At 52.7% G+C, this 22,961-nt stretch overlaps 1 protein-coding gene across 2 annotated transcripts in view; it reads right to left on the reverse strand.

Moving 5' to 3' along the window:
• The window catches only part of Osbpl5 (oxysterol binding protein like 5), a 52,188-nt gene extending 29,938 nt beyond the window's left edge, over positions 1 to 22,250 (reverse strand). The window contains exon 1 of one of the 2 annotated variants that reach the window (XR_008720972.1): positions 22,138 to 22,199. The gene's annotated coding sequence lies outside the window, so the exon portion shown is untranslated. Of the gene's footprint in view, positions 1 to 22,137 lie in introns of both variants that reach the window. The other variant, XM_055614737.1, reaches the window with a different exon arrangement.
• Positions 22,251 to 22,961: the final 711 nt, after the last annotated feature.

Genomic DNA, 22,961 nt, shown 5'->3' on the forward strand with positions numbered 1-22,961 from the left:
GGGGCGACCATATTCATACCAGCAGGCCTATGGCCATTTTTCTCTCTACCCAGGTAGCTTAGTTTGCCTCTGCCTCCACGGGGCCCTCTGTGGGACTCTTCTCCTTCCTTAGAGAATTAGCTCTTCCAGAGAACGCTTCCTCGGGCCACTGTCCAGGTACCCATGTCTTCATACAGTCCCTATGGGATCTGTGCTATGTAGTACTGGGCTTATGTGAGGGGCACAACTTCTGCTAATTTGACTGCTTAACCCTTCTGTGTTCTACGGGCTGGGTACGCACATGGCCAATGCAGTACTGCAGAGAATCAGCTCAAGAGAAGCTGGAGCTTCTGACTCCAAGGAAGGTTCCTGAAGGGCTCTATCTAGCAGGTGGGAAGACCGTCCCTGAAGCTGTGGGAAGTGACCCCACTTACAGTTCATCTGGGTAAAGCAGTGGCTGATCAGCCAGAGCAGGGAGAGACACACCCTCCTGAGACCCTGACCTCTCTGGATCCCTCCCTATCTGTACCCCGAGCTGATGGGCATGGGGTTCTCGGGGCCCTCAGTGTGGTGACAGTGTCCATAGTGCCCACAGTGCTGCTGGGGCCACAGTCAAGGTACATCCATCATAGCTGGGCCTGAGAGCAGCAGGGGCTTGGACTTGTGGACTTGTGGCTCCCACTCATGCCTGAGAGCCACTGCGGGGCTCTCTTCCCTTGACTGCAGGCACCTCCTGGTCCCTTTTCTCAGGGTGTCCACTCTTTCCTGCCCAGCTGAGGGTCACAGGCCACCTCGGAGTCAGGAAAGTGGCAGGGCAAGAATAGAGGTAGGACTCCTACCTTGGTCCTGCCCTCCACATTGTCCAGATAGGCTCCTCAGACTCAGTTTCCCATCTAGGGCACAGAAGCCTGTCGTGGTTTCAGGGGTGATGCTGCCTCCCAGAGAAAACAAGGGGGAGTCAGTGCTGCCCCTGCTCCATCAGTCCCACATCCCTGTGGACAAAGGCCTGGAAAGTGCAAGGACCCCTGCCAGCTGAAATATCTCACACAGAGTGGGGTGACCCAAGTCATCCACTTAATGAGAATACTCTCCAAGATTCCATCCCCAATGAGGACACCCTTCCCAGCTGGACCACCCCAGCAAGAAAGAACCAGGTCCCTGCCCTCCGGCTGCCTTCCAAGCAGGAATCTGGCCTCCAGTGCATCACTCCTTCCACTGCTCACAGACGCCCACCTTCAGCCCAAACAATGGGATCCTTGTGGAGAAAGGTCAAGGCCACACAGAAGGAGGCACAGATCTATAATCTGGGCCCAGGCTTGTCTGAGCCTCAGAGAAGGAATCAATGAAGTCTTCCATGCCCAGACTCCCTTCATATTCCACCTGCATGCACTCAAGCAGATGGCGCAGTTCTGACCTAAGTCCTCTCTGTCACCTGGCAGAGGACTGGGGACCATGAGAAGGACCGAGGCCCATGGCCATGTGGGCTCAGCTGGCCATATTTATTTTGCAGCTATGTGTCTTTCTCTGAGTGGGGCCACAAGGCACCTGCAGTAGCCAAGCGCGCCCATGGCTGGCACTGTGTAGCTTCCTCACTCACAGCCCCCCGGGGAGCTACAGGAGGGAGGCAAGAAAGGGTCACTGGGGAGAGGTAAGGCTGTAGCTGCTAGGCCTCTTTATCATTGGTGGAGGCCTCCATTCCTGTGTATGTGCTGATGTTTTTGTTTTTGTCTGAACTCATTAAAAGCTATTGGGGCGCAAATCCTTGAAACCAGCTCAGGGATGAAGGAACGTGGCCTACAGGCCCAGCTTCCTACATAGCCACTGGAGAATTGGCAGACTATAGAATGACAGCAGCTATCACTTAAAAGGCCTGTCCTCACCATGTCCCGCTGGCCCCATCCAACTGAGAAAAGCCTTTGATTTTGGATATAAACTGCAGTAGGGATGATGTTCTCAGTGGTTATGCAAGCTGGCATGAGGGACCATGGAGGATCAGAGGAAGGGCGGGGGACAGTGCAGCCAGGGACAGGGGCCTACCAGGGGTCAAGAACTCTGCTCTGCTTTCAGCCCAGACTCACCATGTATGCCACCACCAGTGGGACGGCTCTGCAGGTCACCTTCTACCCTGGGTGGGGACTGATGGAGAGACAGAAGACTGCCCCTGGGTCATCTAGCAGGAAAGCTAGGTGAATGCCGCCCGGAGTTACTTGCTTATCTGGCTTAGCCCCTCACTGTGCCCACATAGGTTTTACTACTTGGATGGACCACAGGAAGACTGGAGGAGCCAAGGCAGCCAGTGTCTCTTGCTTCCTCCCTAGCAGCATCAGGGACCCGATGTCCAAAGGGCAATGACTGCCAGCGCTTGTTCTGAGAGGCCTGTACTCTGCCCAGACAGCCCCAGCTTCTCTTCCACTGCTCACCCCACTCTTACTGGGGACTTCTGCCCTGGGGAGGCTCATGCTTCTTGGATATGGTGGGCCTGTCTGGACTCTGGACATGGCTTCTGCCTCTCACGCAGAACGAAGGATGCGAAGAACCCAGGAAGCCATGCTCTCTAAGATGGTAGGTCACCTGGCTGACTGTGTGAGTCTGGTGTCTGAGACCAAAGAGGTCACCAGAGGGACCTCTGCTGCCTGCTGCCCCCATACCAGCCCTATCATGTAATCTGGGGCTACCTGGCTGCCCCGAATGGCCAGGAACTACCCCACTTGTGGGGTATAACAAAGCCAGACTGGCCTGATGGCAGGGAGCAAGGTGGAGTGAGGGTCTCTTCACACCTCTATGCACCATTTCAGCTGGTCCTGTGGCTGGTCCACAAATTGTATTGACCTTGGTGTGTGGCCCATGCCAGAAGTGACTGCTGGAGACAGACACCCCACAGTTGCTTCTTCTTCAATTGTAGCTGCTAAGTGTCAAGATGTGTGAGCCTGGAAGTACTGTGGGGGAGGCTAGCCCAATGTCAAACATCAGATATGCCCACTCAGGCCCTCGTGGTACTTAGGGGATGGGGCTGGTAGACACCAAGTGGTAGCTAAGTTCTAGTCTTGTGCCAGGCCCAGCTCAGGCCAAAAAGCTTGCACCATATACTACAGGGCGTCTCAAGGTTGCCTCCTGCCTCCCTTGTCTTCCGGTACCATCCCAGCCTGAGAGGGCTGAGGAAAGACTCACAGAGCTGTGCCTCTCGGCTGCAGTGGAACTTAAAACCAATAACCAACTATTCAAAAGGCATCAGGCGAACTCCCAAGGACACATTCCTTTGGGGTTCCACCTCCTTTGTGTGTCCACTTGGCCTTAAGCGCATCATAACTTCTTGTTGGTCTGGTCCTAGCTTGGGGGAAACTGTCTTCTCCCCATCCCCTAGACTCCCTCCTCTTCAAGAAACAAGGTTTTTTGTCTGGGGAGCTAATAGCCGCCCCCAATGCAATGAGCAACGGCTTCCTTACTTGCTTGAGGGGTAAACCGAGGCCCCTGGTCCCATGAGCTATAACCCTGCGTAGATGTGCCCTAGGCAAGCTGAAGTGTGAGTCTACCTGAGAGGCCCCTGCCCACGTGGGTTCTCTCTCACCTAAAGGTAGCCAGAGTTCTGGCTTCCTCCATGCAAAGCTTCAGCCCCCATGTGTTCTTCTGCCCTAGTGTGTGGGGTCAGCTGCACAGCCCCCCTCTGTTGTACACCCCATGAGAGGCTTCCAGAAGGGCCTGGTCATTCTTGCCAGGAGCACACACAGGACTAGGGAGTTTCACCACAGCTGGGGTTGGCAAGGGGAGAGGGTGACACCGTGAGAAGCAAACTACCCACGGGGCAAAGCTGTCTCTGGGCAGCTAGTTTGGCAAGCTCAGCCTCATCAACAGCTCTTTCGGGGGCCGCCCCTGCACTCCTGCCCTTGCTTGCTGAATATGGCAGATGCCAGGCAGGCAGCAGGCCCTCCCTTTCTTCCTCTGCTTCCTCATTGCCCGCAGTCGGCAGGGTCCTGGGTGCTTGAAGCAATAAAGACCCTGAAGATTTAGGGACAGCTCAGGAGTTAAAGTATTCCAGCATGAGGACTAGAGTCTGGGTCCACAGAAACCCATGTAAATGCCAAATAGGTGTAATTCTGAACCTATAATTCCAGCTTCAGAAGGCAGAGAGGGGATTTCCAGGGAAAGCTGGCTCTTAAGACTAGCCATACCCACCAGCTCTGGGTTTGATTGACATCCTTCTTCAAAAAACAGGTGGAAGATCAATCAAGGGTGATTCTGAGATCAACCTCAGGATTCTACAAGTGCGTGCACACATACACACACATATTCACATGTACCCACAACATGAAAGAACATACATGCACACATGCATAATACACATAAAATGAGGAAAGAAAAAAAAAAGGGGGGGGAAGGGTCCAAAGGCTTCCGGTACTTTTCTTCTGCCTTCTCTCATTAGCCAGATGTGCTATCCAGGTACAAGCGAGCACTGAATCATACAGGGTCATGTGGCTAGTTTGTTTGGGGCAAGCATCACTGGGTCCAGCAATCCTCTACAGTGACTGCCAGTGTCTATGGGGAGCAGACCAGCATAGCCCAAGAGAAAAGCTTTGGGTGAAGACACCTAGGGGACCACCTCCCTCCTTGTCCTGTTCTGTTCCCTGCAAGAACACGGGACCCCTCTCCATTCTCCACTGCTTAGGGGTCCCCACCTACATCCCTCCCTCAGGCTTCACCCTAGGTGGTTATTTCCTTTCCATTTTACAGATAGTGAAACTGAGGCACGGGGGGGGGGGGGAGAATAGAACCCAACTGATTCCTTCCATTTGATTCAGGGCTAAGAGCACCCCTGTTCTGCCAGCCCCATATCTTGTACTCACCTGAGGCCAGGGTCTCACAAGGCTGGGGCCTCAGCCCTCAGCCCTTCTTATCGCCTCAGTTACCAGGGGCTGCTGAGGCTCCGAGCACATGAGAGGTGACAGGTGGGTGCAGGAGGGGGACTTCCTCAGGGCCCTTGTTCATAAGCAGCTGTGACAATCCCGGTCATCATTCCCTGTGCTGTGGGTTACAAACTAGCCAGCCCTTCCCTGTTCTTTGTGGAGAAACTGGTTCTGTCAGTCAGGTGAAAGCTACAAACAGTGAGAGCTACAGGCAGTTCTGACAGGTGGGTGGGGCTCAGCCCTGCCAGGTGCCATTCTCCACCACACCCTACCAAGGCAGGGACAGTGTTTGTGTGAGGGGTGAACAGCCCGTAGGCCTTGCTTCTGCTTTCTGCATGCATAGGACCCTGAACTCACTCCCTAATCCCAAAGGCCCACAGATAGGTACATGGCTTTTCAGACAGAAGAGTGGACTGACCATAGAGCCTGTCCATTCTGGATTACCTCTATGGAGGGCTTGGCACGCCCTCCCTGGCAGGTTCCAGAGGCCACAGAAGCTCTTCCCCCATCTTCTTAGCCTAGTTTTGCCCTCTCTTCTTCCTCATCAGAACCCACCAGAAGTCCTAAGGCAGCCCTTCTCGAAGAGGCTCCTCCTGATACTCAGATAAATTAAAGATAACTCTCTCCCCACTTCAAGGACACACCTTGGTCATTTCACCACCCATCCCAGGAAATAGGAAACCACAAGGGACAGCCAGTCCCTTGCCATGACTGCTTAGCCAGTTCACTAGTACTGACACAGAGGGGTCCAGAGACATCCCCCCCCCCTCCCTGGTCATCCTAAGACCCCAGAGCTATCAGGGCTGAGAAACAGTTCCAGAGGAGAGGCGAGAAAGCATATCTCGTCCTTAATGTTCGCAGTCTTAAATTTGGATCTGTACGCTGACATACTGGTCACACTCTGGAATGACAAGTTCTAAACCAGAAGCACAGCCACAGGCCCCGTGAGCAATAGGCGACAGGTGAAGAAAGAGAGACGCAGCCAGCACCTGCAGGCTGTGTTGTAGAGCCTGGGATGGGGCCCTGGCCACACCACACTCTCAACCCCACATGCTGCTGAAGTGTGTTGCTGAGAGCCCACTAGTCCTGCCTTTCCCCTGTGTTTGGGAACCCCTGCCCCAGAACTGAAGTCTTCCAGGCATATTACACCCAGGACCCCAGCCTCCTGCTGGTGGAAAAAAAAATTTAGTTGGGGAGAGGCAAGGCCTTCCTTGGCCTTGACAGCAGCTTCCCCTGAGAGGAGCAGCTTTAATAAAGAACCAAGGACAATAGCTTAAAGGTTTGTTTGCTCCAGGCTTTGGAGGCCCCAAATGCAAAATTAAGTAGCCAGCTGAATCATAGTGCCCCCAAGGACTCCAGAGGAGGACCTGCCTGCCTTTGCACCTTCTGGTACCCTGGCATCTCCGAGCTTGCAGCTCTATCTTCCAAGGCTCTGTGTGCCTCTTCTTTTGATGACTCATTGTTTCTCCAAGGCACACCTCTTACTAAGACCCTCATTTATACATGCAAGGCCCTTTCCATGTGAGAGCAACTTCACAGGCACCAGGGATGAGGGCTTGGGTATATTTGGGGGGATATTACCCCACACCCTACTTCTGGGGTCTGGGTCTGGTGGAGACCTTGGGGTGAGGATCAGCTAGCTTATCATTCTGCCCGACCCATGGAAATGAAGACTGGCTAAAAGGAGGCTAAGTCTGGAAAAAATGCCTTTGTAGAGCCAGTGCTAAGTCCAGTAAGGAGTGAGGGGTGCAGGAACTGTAGCAGAACAGAATAAAAGGAGCTCATGTCCAGAGGGTGCATAGGAAATGGCAGCCTGGGTTCCTATTGCCAAGCTCCCGCATTTTTCTCTGCTTCCACTATTATGCCAACCTCACCTTACCCAGACCAGGCTTGGGCCATGCCCTGCTAAAGGCTCATGAGGCCTAAATATAGCAGAGTCAGTGTCCTGGGGCACCTATGCCCAAAGTTCCTTTTTTCATATCTACCCTGAAATGGTACCACCACAGCTCCACTCCTCCAGCCTCCGAAATCCCTCAGTCACAGGCTTTTCAGGGCTTGGGACCAGCCCAGAGAACAAGTAGCAAGCAGCCTTGGCAGCTGTGGTAGCCATGGCAGCCACAGTAGCCACCACAGTAGCACACACAGCTGCCTCAGCACCCACAGCGGCAGCTGAAGTCGCAGCAGTATGGGACTGTTCCATCAAAGGTGCACGGCTAGCCTAGGCTCCTGTGTCCTCGTTTGGTGCTGGGGTCACAAGGAGTAGGTGCTGCCAGGATGCTCACTGTATAAACAAAAGGGGCAAAGTTATGGGCTTCCTCTGGTTCTGGAGGCCCCACCCTAGCACTCCAGGACAGATAGCCTCCCGTGCCTGGTCTATCTGCCTCTTGATCATCAAACAATCTCTCTCCTAAGGACTGTCAAGAGGTGGCCACAACCTGACTCTGGTGGCAGGCACCTGGGAGCCATTACTGCTGAGCTCTGTATGGTAGCACAAGATCCTTATTTCCTGCTTCTTCTCTCCCACCCTCCTGACTGCGTGCGCGTGCACACACACACACACACACACACACACACACACACACACACCCAGGGACACATAAGCCTCTGTGTGTGCATCAGATCAGAGGTATCCAAGTACCTGAGCCAGGGGCCTCTGTTTTTTCTCAGGGTGGCAGTTCCCTGCTGGAGGGCTCTGCTGTTGTGTTGAGGGCAGGGGGCTGCATGGTCGTGAGAGGCAATTGAGGCAGCGTCCTCCACAGAGAGCCAGTGAAGACCTGGTCTCAGGAGTAGAGTCCTGGGCCCCCAGGGAGCAGACAGTACAGTCTGATTTTCCTTGTTTGGATAAGGGCTTTTGGAAGACTGTTTTTCCGTTCCCAAGTAAACATGCTGATACAATGGCTGCTGTTCCCTCCCAGGTTGTCCTCTGGGGCACAGGATCATACTAAGTGTCCCAGATCTTAGGAGGAGCCCAGGAGGCCCTTGATGGGTAAGCAGTGACCCAGGCCCCCAGAGTACATGCAACATGGCCAGGCTGGCACTTAACACGGAAGTGGGGGCCAGGAGGGACAAGCAAGCTCAGGTCTCTGAGACAAGACAGTGTGGGATGCTGAGGCTTAAGGCCTGTGCCCAAAAAGGTGAAGTGGAAGATCCCTCAAGCTACCTCCCCTTCTTGGAGCATCTCCCCATCAGTCATATCAGCCCTCCTTCCTGGCTCCTCACCAGCTGCCCTACTAGGGCAGCCTTGGTCTTGCTCCTTTGAGTGGTCATTCCCATCCCAGTTCTGGACCTAAAGGCTGGGAGGATTGATGGTGGCTGTGAGCAGGTGTCACTTCTGCTTTCTTCTTTCTCCACCAATTCCCTGACCACTGCCTAAGGGAACAGAAAGAGTGTTTTGTCTCTCTAAAACATACATCTAAGTCCTAATCAAGAGTATGTGTTTCGGGGAATGGGGTGTCTTCAGAGGTAATCAGTTAAGAGGTCACTGGAAGCCCTGGGGTCCTATTGAGATACAGAACAGAGACACAGACACAGAGCAGAGAGGGATGTGAAAATGCAGGAAGGTTAGTGACCCTGGGTCTCCAGACTCTAAAGAAGGAGGAAGGTTCCTCTCTTCTGGTCCACAGAGGCAGCCTACCCTCATCCACAGCCTGAGGAAAGACTACACAAGAAGGAATTTCTATTGTCTTGATGTCCCGTGTCTGGTTCTCTGTGGGGGTGGCCCAGGATGACAGCAGACCAGGTTGGGGAACCCTGGTAGGGAGTGGACACTTCCTATCTACATATATGGTATTGGAAGCCTCTGCTTCCATATGTAGCAACCCAAAGGCCTGAGAAAGCCACCGCCTTGTGTGGTGACCCATTGCGACATGCAAACCCAGTCTATGTGGCCTGTTCCATCTTGCGGGTGCCCAAACAGGACCTGTCCTCTCCGCACAAAGAACAGTGGCTGGAGGTGAGTTCTCATCCTAATTCTTAGTACCTACTCACGTCTCCTGCTCCTCCTTAATCCACTGCCGCACCTGCCTGGCAGGACCCAGGTGGGAAATCAAAATCCTCAGAGGGGTGTTGGTGGTACAGCCAGTGCACCCCGTGTCCAGGAGAGGGGATGGGTCTCAGGCAGCATGCACAGCAAGATGGCTGGGTTCCTAGCAATCAGGATGCAGACCGATTTCTGCAGATGTGCAGGGCCCCTGGCCTGGTTAACTGCTGCTCCTAGGGAAAGCCTCATATTCAGAACTCCCAGAACCTGCCCTTGAAGTCTCTGCTTTGCTCTCTTCTAGATGTGTCCCGGTCACCTGCATTTTCTGATGACACTGGCAGCTTGGGTGGCTTCAACCCCACCCAGTTTCTCATGTCAGGGAAACATGAGACCTGTCCTTGATACCCTTCTAGACTCTTGATGCTGTTGAGGAGGAGCAGTCTGGCTCTCATGCCTCCAACCTTGCTCCTCCCTTTATCCCTCTATCTGCTAGAGGTCCTGGCAAAGCCCATGGTGAATGAGCTTCGTTCAGGAGGCCGTTCCAGCACCCCAGAGTGTGTGGGGCCAGCCTGGACTATACAGAAAAAAAAAAAAAGGAAATAAATAGATCACAGAACAACTCTCAAACATTACAAACCAAAGACACATAATAAAGCACTGAGTGGCTACAGTACCGGCAGGTATTGTGTTCCTAAATTTAGTGATTTTAGTTAGCCAAATGGCACACAAAATGGTAGCCAGGCCCAAGGGCACATGCTTGTACCTGGGAAGCTGAAGCAGGAGGATCTTGAGTTTGAGGCTAGCCTGGGTTAGATAGTGAGACCTAAGTGGCTGGATCACCTTAAGCCATTCCTTCACGGACGGGATTGAGTAGCAGCCTGTGACTGCCCTGCCCCAGGTTAATGCATCGTGCTCAGCCACATTCCTCCAAGGCTTCCTCACCCTACACAGGTCCCTAGGGTCTCTAATGCAGTCCATCTCAATACCGTGGATCTTTAACTATCTCTACATTGCTTGGCTCTGAACTCTCTCTGCCTCCGAGAGGCAGGGAAGGTCCTTTAGACCTGGTCTATGCCTATTATATGGCAGGAAGGGCATCTGCTAATTGGGGGCCACGGTCACTAGTCACAGTGGTTTGCGCAGGATTCTGATCACGAATGTGGCACTCAGTCTTGACCCCAGGAAGGACAAGGCTTGGAAGCAGCCATAAACAGGAAGGCTGCTTTGAGGTCTTCTCCCCACTGAGTAGTCCCATAGCTTCCTGCTGGCACCTGCTGGAAATGGCTGGCTTGCTCACATTTCTTAATTTTTTAAAAATTTAAAAAATGTGAGTGTTTTGCCTTCATGTTCCCGTTTGCTGTGTGTGTGTGTGTGTGTGTGTGTGTGTGTGTGTGTGTGTGTATGTGTGTGTGTGTGTGTGTGTTGCCCACGGAGATCAGAAAAGGGTATCAGGACCCCTGGAACTGGAGTTATAGACAGTTGTGAGCCACTGTGTGGGTTCTGGGAATGGAACCCAGGTCCTCTGCAAGAGCAGCCAGTTCTCTTAATCACTGAATCATCTCTCCAACATCTGTCACCCCATTGATTACCAAGGTTCAGCTGTTTGGCCAGGTAGGCAGATGTTCCCTTCCTCCCTCATGGCTCTATGTATGTCCCTCAGGAAGTTGCGATGCTCAGTCCAAGAGGATGACCTTCCCTGAAGAGAGAAGAATGGTTCTTGGGCTGAGGTTCCCCTGCTAGAACTCCAAACAAGCTCTCAAGCCTTGCTCACATTTCTAACACCACCACTTATCTGGTTTCCCAGGCAACAGTGGACATAGCTCCTCCCACAGGAAGTTTTAAGGAGTTTGGAGCCCAGCAGCCGCATAGACGCAATTATAGAACACTGTGGCATGTCTCTAGGCCTTGGGTTTATGGCCAAGTATCACTGTGTGGGAGATGCCACATTGTGCTAATTCCAACCCTTGCCTTGTATGTAGTGGTGACCTGAGGAAGCTCTTGTCAAATCTGAGCCTCAGTGTCCCTATCTGTAAAGAGGAGATGACAGCATTGTCTACTGGTTAGTTATTTTAAGCAAACGCAGAGGTCAGTTACTAAAAGGCCTCCAGGGCTGGAGATGTGGCTGTGGGTGGAAGGCTTACCTGGCATGCTTGAAGCCCTGGGCTCCATCCCTAGCACCTCATAAACCAAGTGAGGTGGTACCTGCCTGCAATCCCAGCTCTCAGGAGACAGAAAGCGGAGGGTTGGTAATAAATGGCCATCTTTAATTATATAGTAAGTTTGAGGCCAATCTGGGCTATCCGGGACCCTCAAAAAAGTTCTTAAAGAGTAAATAATTAAAACAACAAAAAGCCAAAAGGGCCTATAAAATGACCCTAATCACAGGAAATAGGTTATTTCTTTATTTCTTTTCTTTTTAAGACAGGGTTTCATTATGTAGCTAGCCCTGGCTGGCCTGAAACTGGATATGTAGACCAAGCTGGGCTTGAACTCACAGAGATCTTTCTGCCTCTGCCTCCTGAATGCTGGGACCAAAGGTATGCGCCATCACAGCTGGCAGGAAGAGGGTTATTCCTCCTATGCACCTTAAGGTTACAAGGAGCTTTTTCCATCTATCTACTTCCTCTGAGTATGGACCAGAGTTCAAAGCTTATATCCCAGTAGGGTTAGCAGTAAGATCTGGGAAAAAGCCCCGGTGGCCTGAAGAAGCTCCTAGGGTCCACCGTGGCTAATGACAAACACCAGCATGCTCGCTGGCACAATGCCCTAGGGAGGATGTTAGTGGGCATAGGAGCCTGCTGAAGATACACAGCACGTTCCCCACACAGGCGAGGTTTGCAAATAAATGGGAAAACAGACACAGGTTAAAAATAACGCACAGGGTGAGGGTGGTTATTTGTGAGCGGTCGTTCATTAAGCTGCAGTTTATACTAACGGGAAGCTCAGGCTGCCGAGTGACACAGACCCAAGCTGGGAAAAATTCCCGACTGGTCCACGTGGCCAGGCCACAAGGGATGGGCAGTTGTCCACCATGGCTGTCTGGGAGGAGCCTCCAGCTTTCCCCTTACACTGCACTGGAGTTCTTGACTGAGCTTCTAAGAACACAGGCTCTGGCAGCAGGGAGCTCTGGGGTGTCTCTCCCTCCTCTTCTGTATGCAGCATCTGCAGGAGTGTCAGGGACCCTGGGAGCCTCAACTGTCTAAGGGTGCTGAGGGCACTCTACCAGGGTCTACAGACAGTACCTGATAAGGGAAATACAGGGGGCCCAAGGATACCAGAGACCCCTCATTGCCAGTGAAGGGCAGGAAAGTGGGCTTTAGGGGTATGAGATCTCCTGGCACAGTGGAGGCAGAAAGTACCTAGGAGAGGCACAGTTCCAATGGCTCTCTTAGCTTGTGGATCCCAGCCTGGGAATCTATGATTGACAGGGGGCAGGCAGCCCTATGGTAGAAATGACCAGTGAGTGACAGGACATGTCTGTGGAGCCTTGCTGGCCCTGTGCATGAGACAACCTGGCCAACAGACTTCCTGCTCGCTCTTCCAGTATGAGCCCCGAGTGGTTAGTGCTTGGGTCACCATGCTCATCTGAAGCTTGATGCATGGCCAGCTGAGCCTGGGCTTTCTGGGCAGACAAAAAATGGCCACAGGTAAATGCTGTGAATGTTGTTATGCGTTCATGGGTACAGAAGGCTATGATCATCTCACAGACACACGTGAAAGGCGATCTGGCACCATAGACAACAATGGACCCTGTGCTGTCACTAGCTCCATCAGCCAGGCTCCACCCTTCTGGAGTCTGAGGGCCTCAGGGAAGGTCAGACCAATTTTTTTTTTTTTTTTTTTTGGTTTTTAATTAACAAAATGTATTGGCCAATTAGAAATGCTGGAGGGCCTGGAGAGCCATTGTGGGAACAAGCCTTTCTCCTGCAAGCTGGCGCGTGGGGGACACACTCCCTCTAAAACCCTCTCTCTAAATGAATAAGAGGAACAGGGGAGTCTTCTCAGACAATAGATGCAGGCGTGAGGTAGGTGGAGCCCTCCAGGCTAGGAGTATCAGAATGCACTCCTGTTGGAATGTGACCGCATCCCAATGGGCTGCTGATAGGCACCCTTTAACCACCCATCCCTTAGAAGATCTTTATGGATGTACCCAAGGACACCTGGACACAGTATTCCAGCTGGAGAGAATGGAAGCAAACTAGACATACCCACACAAAGCAAGGGAAACAGGAGGCTCCGTAACTACACAGCAAAGAGGCCAGCTTCCCAGGCTGCGCAGCACTTTCTGCAGGTTCTTAGATGCAAGTAGAAGGAAGGGATGAGTAGAATAAAATCCTAGCACTCCGGAGGTGGAGGCAGGAGGACCGCAGTGAGTTCTAAGCCAGCCTGGGCTACAGAGTGAGACCCTGTCTTCAAAAACCAAAACAACAACAGATTGACATTAGACAGTGCACAAGCTGAAGGCAGAGAATGGCATCTGCTCATGAAGGTCCATCATTCAACAGCAAAGGCACTAAAAGCATGCCTGGGAATGCCCACTTGGAAAGTCTGGGGCTGTAGTCCCTGGGAAAGGTACCGAAGCTGAAGGACTACACAGAGGTCTCCTTTCCTCCCTCAGCAGCATGACTCTGATCTCTCAGAAACAACCTGAAGCAAATACAGACAAACACGGTGGCCTTGATAAAGCTGGTACACTATGACTCTCAAGGCTGGCATGGCTTCTTTTAGTTTATATGGTTTCTCTGTTTAAAGCTTTCATGATGTTTAATTATTTTTAATATATATTTTATTTATTTATTATGTATACAATGTTCTATCTGCATATACACCTGCAAGCCAGAAGAAGACACTAGATCTTATTATAGATGGTTATGAGCCACCATGTGGTTGCTGGGAATTGAACTCAGGACCTCTGGAAGAGCAGGCAGTGCTCTGAGCCATCTCTCTAGCCCCCAATGTTTAATTATTAATCAATGTTTTTTTTATTATTAATGAAAGGAAGTGCTTCTCCCCACTCTGCGAACTGCTGTCATCTCTAAACAGAACTGTATCCTAGCTGAGGCCTACACTCATCATAGTTCATGCTCTTGCCAAGTCTTCTCAGCATCCTTACAAGCCTGGCAACATGTTGGCCCATTTCACAGACTGAGGTCTGGACAATCAGAGCCACTTGGGGTGGGAGCTTCATGGCTAATGATCCAGAGTCCATATGCCTTTGTGCCCAGCAAGACACCTAAACCACACAGACATGTCACACAGCAACCATGTGATGCTGGCTAGAGAGAGGGAAGAGTGGGACCATAAGCCTGGATAGAAGGAAGGTGGGGTCAGCAGCAGGGAGATCCTAGTCCATTCAAGTAGGTGTGTCTGACCTTTGACATTGGGATCGGACAGAGCTACAAAGTTCACCCTGAGAACCACACAATTGAATTACAAAATCAAAAAAACAAACAACAACAACAACAACAAAACCAAACCCATGCCTTACTCCAAAGTTTTAAGTAAACCTTATGGTTTTGTCTTGGGCTGTGTTCATTATAATCCTCGGCCAAATGAAGTGCAGGGCCCACAGATTGGACCCGCCTGAAAGGGGGATAAGGGAGGCCTGTGAGATGGCTCACTTGGTAAAGACAGGCATTTTCCCAAAGCCTCATGACCTAAATTAAATTCCTGGAATCTACATGGTGGAAGGAAAGAACCAACTCCTATAGGCTGTCCTATGACCCCCCACATGTACTGTGACATGTTTCCTCCTCACCCCCAAAAAAGCTTTTTTTCTTTTTTTCCAGGAAGGAAAGGGCTGGGTGTAGTGGCACACATCTTTAATCCTAGCAACCAAAAGGCAGAGGCAGACAGCACTCTGTGAGCTCAGAACCAGCCTGGTCTATACAGGGAGTTCCAGGCCAGCCAAGACATGTAGTGGTAAGACTCTGTCTTAAAACAAACAAACAAAAAAGCAAAAAAAAAAAAAACCAAACAAACAAACAAAAAAAACCAAAACAAAACAAAAGAAAGGAAGGAAGGGACATTGAGTTAGACTAATGAAGGGCCACTGTGAGAAACTGGCTGGGCTCGTCAGATGTGGGTACCCAGGAGACATGGCTAATGTAAGCCAGGCATTAGGTGCTGAGACCAGCTCAAACATCTACTATACATCTGTTGGGAACACTGGGTCAATGTCCCAGACAGAGACAGGGACAGGCTTTCCAGCTAAGGCAGGACATCTGTGAGGATAGAGAGATGTAGGCAGCAAGAGGCCCAGCTAAGCCGGTACCATGTTCAGCGTGGGTCAGCAGAGCCGGGCCTGTGCTCAGTCTGGTTGAACAGCCACATGGCTGTTGATACCACCTGCCCTGAGTCGTACTGAGGGTGGCTGTGGCTGTGCTCCCAGCCACCAGGGACCACGTGCCTCACTCCTCTACCTTCTGATTGAGACTATAGAAAAAGTGGCCCAGGCTGCCTAGCTCAAGTTCTCCTGGGCACTGGTTATGGTGGGCACTACCGGGGAGGGCTTGTACTGGGAAAGAGCCCGATGGGCTACAGGGAAGGAAAGGCAGCAAGGATGCAGGTCCCACCAGCTTGGATTCAAGGAGACTGGACCAGTTGACAGTCACTCTTAAGCAGCCCATCAAGGCTGTGCATACCGGTACCACCCCTCTGGTGTCAGTCATCAACAGGGAAGTCTTCTGTCCTCTGTCCTCCAAGACCTTCTATAACAGTTTACCTGCCTGGCCAGCAAGAATGACCAATAGTGGCCACTGAGACCAGCAACCAAGCCCTGCCCCAAGCAGCCTTACCCTTGGGTTAACATGCTGGGGCTGAATTTCTAGGTCAAAGCAACAGCCTCTTTACATTCCAAATTCCCCATCAGTATGTAGCCAAGTGCCCTCCTCTTCCCAGCAGCCTCGCCTGCCCTTTGGGGACCTGCTTTCCAGGGACTTGTCATTCTGTTTCTATTCAGAGGCAGAATCTAGGCCTCCCAGCAGCTGGGGCCCACGCGTTCCTGCAGGTGCCAGGCCCAAAGTGGAAACCCAGCATCGCGCCACAGTGGGTGAGGGCTCCCTTCAAGGCTGGCTGTTCTCTCCCTCTGCCCACAGAGGTCGAAGAATGCCAGAGGGCATCAGGTAAAGGTCTGTTGCTCATGCTGGTGTCTGCTTTTCACATCTGCCTCTGTCCTTTCCACTCTGTCCTGGTCCTAGGACTGCAGGACAGTAGAGTAGGGAGGGTTATGGGAAAGTGGGCTTTACCTCTCGTATATCAGCGATGGGGAAGCCATACAAGGCTGCAATTCGCAGAAGCTAGACTCAAAAACGCTGAATGATGCTGAAGATGCATCTGTCTGTGCCAGTGTGTGAGAGCCAGCTGGAGGAAGGAGGAAGGAGCAGCTTTCAAACTCTTTAGAATAAACAGAAACGTGTGTGCATAAAACATATTTTGACTCTAGTGATAGAAAATGGCTTAAAGAGCAGTGGCAGGAGGTAAGGGCTGCTCCGTGGAGAACCTCTGCTTTGGACATGTCCACGTGCACTCTAAGTTCCCGTCTGAGCATCAGGAGTCCCTAGATCTGCTGATTAGGGTGCAGTGTCAGGTAGAGGGAGCCTTAAGAACGGAGACATTGAGGCCAGGTGAAGGGCAACCTTTCATTCCTGGAGCCCCATCAAATGATAGCTGGGGAACTACCCAGGGAGGCCAGGGAAGGGCTGGAGAAACAGGGCTCAGGATTAGGCATGTGGAGCTCTGGAGCACGAGGGTGGCATCTAAGGACTCAGAGCTGCCAGGCCCTCCCCACGGCCAAGTCTTCCCAGGGGATAGGGTATGCTCCAGAGGCCAGAATGGCCTGGGAACTCTCACCATCCCTGCCTGTCATCTTAGAGACTGAATACCAGCTCTGGTACCCAGGCCTGGGCTAATAATGAAAGGTCTGGTTCCTAAGCAAAGTGCTGATTGGTAAGCAAGTAGGAGTCAGAGATAGAGACACCCCAGTTCTCTAGGCCTCGCATCAGGGGGTCTCACTGGATCTGCTCCATGCGAGGATGCAGCGTTCTGAGATCCCAGCTTTGTAGATGACAAGCATACTCTAAACACTGGAGTCCAAATAAGCCCCACCTCCACCCCCACGGAATCACTGCCTCTTCACAGGTTGGGTGTCTACCACCCACAGAGACAGCTCAGGACAGCTGGGCCAGAGGCTAAGCAGAGAGGGAGCTGTAAAGGGGAGGAGTTGGAGGGTCCTGAGTGGAAGCAGGGGCCTCTTGGGAGTCTGCTCGCAGGAGGCCGGTGGTAAACAGGAGGTGGGAGTGCTAAGGGAGATGATGGCTGGAGAGCAGATACTTTTGACTGGGACTTTGGGGAATATACAAGTCAGTCACTACATAATGGCTGACGGTACCCAATACTGGGACTTCATGTGAGCCCAGTGACACACACAAGGACAGGCAACTTGAAGACAAAGGGACACCATGGTAGAATGCTGAGGGTGCAACATTTCTGTAAGGTTCCCACGGTTGGGCCTTTCCATCCAGTCATCCTACCCAGGCCCTGTGGGTCTCAGAGCCCAGGAATTGTACCAGGCATCTGAGAGGCCTAGACATTTCTGGCATTTGGGATTGTGGCTGGTTGGAGGGGCCAAGAGTGGTCAAGAGCAGCCCTTCACTGTCCTGGCTCACCTTTCCAGAACAAGGAACATATGTCCTACTCTGGTCCCTGCCCCACAGGCCTAAACCCCCTGGACAAAGGGGACTTTCTGATGTAGCTGAGCACAAAGCTGGTCCTGTAAGCCAGAAACTTGGCCGCCTTCTTCCACACGCCCTGTGTCTAGTGATCAGCCCCAGGCTCTTCTACCTATGTACTCTTAGGGCAGCTATGGTCCATGGACCAGAGTTTGGGAGATAGCTTCCCCCCTACAGAAGGCAGAAGGCAGGGTTCAGACAGGAGCTACCTCGGCCTATCGGAAGAGACCACCTCCCAGGCCGGAACCTCTCTTAAGGGACCTGAACTCTTCACATTGCAGTCACCCAGAGAGTGTGTAGGGTCTCACTGCTATCACGGCCCAGACACCACTGCTTGCATTTCTGCTCGTGTTCCCCCAGGTTGGGTGTGGAGGCCTTTCCTTCCATGGAAGGGGAAAGGTATAGGCCACCTAACACTCTCTGCATTGCTCTTACCAGGCTCTGGAGGCCTGGATTCTCTCGGGGCAGGCAATCTGTGTACCTATCTGTGTTTTCCACTGTGCCCCACAGACAGTGCAGCCTGCATGGCTCCACACCAGGCCAGCAGCTTGTGGGCAAGACAGCTCTTAAGTCTCCCTTAAGATATGAACTCTGATGAGTTAACTCTCTCTCCCGTCTGGCTTTGAGGGAGGGATGGCAGCCACCTGCACACACCACATAAGAATACAGGTGTCTTCTGCTCCGAGGCTGACCTGAAGGAGCCATTACTACATCAGAGGCTGCAGGCTGGAAGACAGGGGTCACACACAATGCCGTAGTAGGTCACCTACCTCGTGATACTAGGGAGGCAAAATGGGGAGCTGGCCTCAGACTAGCCACTTCCTGGGATTTTTCTTCCAACCTCATATTTGCAGAGAAGGCTGACTGTGCCAGGCCCTGGGGACTGAGCCTGGAGCTCACATTCAGGGAACAGGGAATGATGCTCGGAGACAGTACCCTCCCGCAGGCTGCCTCTGGCCCAACTATTCTCTGCATATTTAGACATCCAATTAAATAAATCAAGGTAATTTCAGATATAGTTACAAGCTGCTAAGGAAACATGAGAGCAACTGAATTTAAAACGGGCACTTTAGGACAGGGACAGAGTGAGTCTCAAAATGACACCTTAGTGGAACCTAGATCAGATGGAGCTCACCACGTTCAGATCTGGGGGAAAGCTGACCCCAGAGAGTAAGTACAGCCAGTGCAAGGCCTTAGGGTGAGAAAACCAGGAGTGCAGATGAATCCCTGGGGGCAAGGATTCAGGCAAGGTGAAAGCAGAAGGCAGGGACCAGGGGGTAGGTCCCTTGTGACCATAGACTTACCCAGAGACCCATGGTGTAAAGAGAAGGGCTCTGAGGGGTCAAGTTACATGAAAACGCACACACACACACACACACACACACACACACACACACACACACACCTCTTTGGCCCCTGGCAGTACTGGGAATAGAACCCAGAGCCTCACAGACACTGAGTAAATTACACACACACACCTCTTTGGCCCCTGGCAGTGCTGGGAATAGAACCCAGAGCCTCACAGATACTGAGTAAATTCTCTGTCTCTAAGTCCATGTGTATACAGGGCACACTGTCTGCTGGCTGGAGGACTAGGTAGGTGTATAGGAAGGGAGAGCCTGTGAGCTGGGAACAATGATGCCCCATGCAGGAGCTGGGCAGGTGGGAGGTTGGGAAAGTCCTGGGTGGCTCTGAGCCTTTATCAAAGGCCATTATATATCCAAGGCTCTTCTATACTGGTCAATTTACACTGGCCAGCCGGGCTCCTGTCTTGAACTGTAAAGGCCTTCTCTTATGTCTTAGTGACCCGAATAACTTAGTGAGGTTGTTTTAACCAGGGTCGCACTAGGGGTCTGACTGGATAGTTTCGAGGCTTTTCTCAACAGTTTTCAAGCCCCCCCCCCCAGCCCATTTCACAGGTCTGTCACCACCCTTATGAGATTCCCTCTGTGGGTTGGTTCTCTTTACATCTGCCTTGCATCATTCTTTCTCTTGGATGAGGATTCCCCAGCTGTATCTATAGACAAAGGACTCCAAGTTGGAGCCTCTGTTTTGCTCCAATGGCATCCAGAGCCCTGTTCTGAAGCCATGACTGGTGCCAGTCCCCTCGGCTTAGATGCCACCACAAGGCAACCAGCTACCCATGTGTGCATGCTCCTGAGCCCTGGCTTGGGAACTGTAATGCAAGGATGATGGAGTTCCAAGGCCTTTGTACTTGCCCCCCTGCCCAGCCCAACATTTCCTATCTATGCATACTTCTCAAATGAGTGATCGGTTAGCCCTTTGGGATCTAGGCAGGTTCTGAATTCTTTATCCTTGAGCTGAAGTCTTGGTAAATCACATGGGGATTCCTAGGGAACAGTATTTTTCCTACAGGACAGCCTTCAACACTTGACAGGACACCCCAGGGCAGGCAGTTATGGCTCTCAGTGGGAAGCCTGGGGAAAGGCCAGCTTCACCATCCTGCCCCACCCTAAGCACTGAAGGTGTTTATCTAGGCTGTCCTGCCATCACTGCAAACAACCTGCCGTGGCTTCCAGGGACGGATCTGAATCCAATAGTCAGTCCCCTGTGCTTCAGGTCATTCGTGCTACTACCTTGGTTCAGAATTCAAATTCCCAGGCTCACTCGTTTCCAAAAAGCAGCCCCACGCTCTGACCCACCCTTCTCTCGAACAATAAATGGGAATGAAGGGGGACACACCCCTACTACCTTGAGCGAACTCAGCACCTGTGCGCCAGGGGTGGCATGTGTCTACTTGCATGTGGCTGAACCACAGAGGGCACAGATGGCTCAAGGCCCCAGTACAGCTGATAGACACAACACTCTCTAGCATGTGCCATTTCTGCCCTCCCTACTTGTGGCATGTCAGATCTCTATTGTGGCTCGGAGAGCTTCTTGGAAGATGCCCGAGTGTCAGGAGAAACTGACCCTGGACATCTTCAGTGTGGCAGACACAACCGGGTTGTGGGGGGAAGGGATGTCTTACGATTCAGCAAAAAGCCCAGAGCTGAGCTCTGAAGGACTCAGACCCCTTGGCTGGGAAGGAGACCCCCTCTGACATCCGGGATGTACAGCTGGGGTTGGGTCTTAGTACAGCAGTCTCCCCCAAGACAAGGCACAGCCCTGTAGGGGAGGAGCCTCACCCAGCTGCTTCACCCTTCTCTAAACACTGCCTGGTGAGGCAAACCAGACAGACGCAAGCACTTGCTTCCTTGGCACCCAGGCCTGGTGCTAAAAGGCCCCACTACGTTGCCCCATACACGTGCAGGCAGACAATAGACCTGCAGTGAGAAGCCTGAAAGGGACAGCCAGATGTCACTACTTGCTACCCAGATCACCCTGATTTATCCGACACCTGAAAAGCTCTCCGGGCTCCTCTGGAAGCCCACCAAGTTCAAACGTCAGCAAATACCCCCACCTCCACCTCTGCTGGTGCTTGAGCAAACAGATTGGGGCAAAAACATTGTAAGGACAGACAGCCACTGGCTGCTATTGCCTGGGGTGTTGGGGAAGGGGGGGGGCAAATAAACTCAAAAGTGCAATATCCACCCCAAGAGTCTTGCTTACTTCTCCAGGCCCTGATGCCATCACTCCTACCCCTGTGATCTGAAAACGGTGCAAAGGAGTCTTGCAGCGGCTGGAGCCAAAGGCTCTTTAAGGAATCCTTAGGTAGAGACAAGTGGGTGACAAGTCCCAGGGTAAGACGCTGAGATGGCAAAAGCCAAGAAATTCAAACCAGTGGTTCTAGTAAGTCAGGCCAAGCCTGGCCCAAGGTGGGTGAGGGGTGAAGAAGCCCCCTCCCCTCTTGGTCCTGGAGGGCGTGTCTACCCACGTCCCTAGAAGCCACTCCCAACTGGGGCTCCAAGGTCTTGGACCTAAAAAGCCAGGATGCCTGGGGTGGGAGGGAGGCAAAGCCAGGCTGGACCTGTCCCCAGCCCCAGAAATCCTCAAGTGCAGCCTCAAGTCATCTTGACAATGCCAAGCTCTCTCTCTCTTTCTTTAGGGCCCCTGTCCTATGGTAGGCCATGTGTGGACAGAGTCCAAGGGCAAGGTGGGGTCAGCAGCCACTTGCTCTGCGGACCCTGACCATCCAGGTTCAAGCCAGGGACCTGAGATCTCAGACCCAAGATCTTTCAAGACCTCTTAGACTCCTCTTCCCTGCTACTGCTGGGCTGCGGTACAGACCCCTCCACCCCCCGGGTCGGAGGCAGCCAGACCCTCCCACCCACTCGCCTGGTCCTGACTCCTTTTAGCCACACGAAGTGGGAAGCGGGGCTGGGCATGCCGCACCCACACGCGGGCCCTACCCGCCACCCAGAAGTCCCACACACCCGGGATCCCCAGCCAGGCGTTGTTTCCCGTTCGGGCTGCTGTCTGGGTCTACCCGGCTGCATCCAAGGGAGCTCTCCAGACCAGCCCGTGAGTGCTCCCCGACCCCCACGCCGGCTCCATGGCCCTGCAACCTCTCAGGCCTGCCGAGTCCCTCCTGGCCTTCCCCGGCCTGTCCACCATCCTCATCCTTCCCGGTACCCAACAGCGGAGCTCCTACCGTGCTCGCTGAGCTCAGTGCTCGGGCCGGGCCGGGCCGTGGTGGGCCCGCGAGGGGCTCAGCTGTCGCTGAGCAGCAGGAAATACCAGAGGGCTGATCCAGGCGAGGCGGAGCGAGAGAGCGGAGGGCGGAGGAGGGAGGAGGGCGCGGCGGACGCAAAACCCCGGGCGGACCAAGGGCGGATCGGCTGCTGGGGAGGCGTGCTGTGGACCCAGTCCCTGCCTGAGCCTCCTCCCCTGAGCGCTCTGGGGGCATAAGAATCTTAAGTATAGACAAGTGGGTGGCACCTGCGCGCCAGGGCTGAGGACACCTCCTCACAAATAGCCAAAGGAGGGTAAGGTGGTAAGCAGGGCTAGCCTTGGGAGGGAATCTTCTGTTTGAGAGGTGTACCTGGGTGTGGTGCCCCTTCCCTTCCCTGGGACACAAGAAGGTCCCCAGAAACCAAACCCACTGGTCTTGTCCTACATAGGGCTCAAGGGGACACCTCGATCACCATCCACAATTCCCACTACACTTCTTTTTCAGAGTGTCTAGGCTGAGAAGCTGACCCTTGGAACTGGAGAGGTGAGGTCAAGAGCATATGCTGATCTATCAGAGGACCAGAGGTGTGTTCTCGGCACCCAGGCCCAGGTCAGGCAGCTCACAGCTACCTGTAACTCTAGCTCCAGGGGATCTAACAACCTCTTTTAGCTTCTGCTGGCACCTGTCCTCATGTGACACACAAACAAATTATATATATATATATTATAAAACTGCTATTTGTGAGAACTCAGTCCTCCCGCGTATCTACCATCCTTTACCATGCCTCAGGAACTTCGCAGACT

Source organism: Psammomys obesus, unplaced genomic scaffold, assembly GCF_907164565.1.
Source record: "Psammomys obesus unplaced genomic scaffold, mPsaObe1.curated_primary_1811, whole genome shotgun sequence".
Lineage (NCBI taxonomy): Eukaryota > Metazoa > Chordata > Mammalia > Rodentia > Muridae > Psammomys > Psammomys obesus.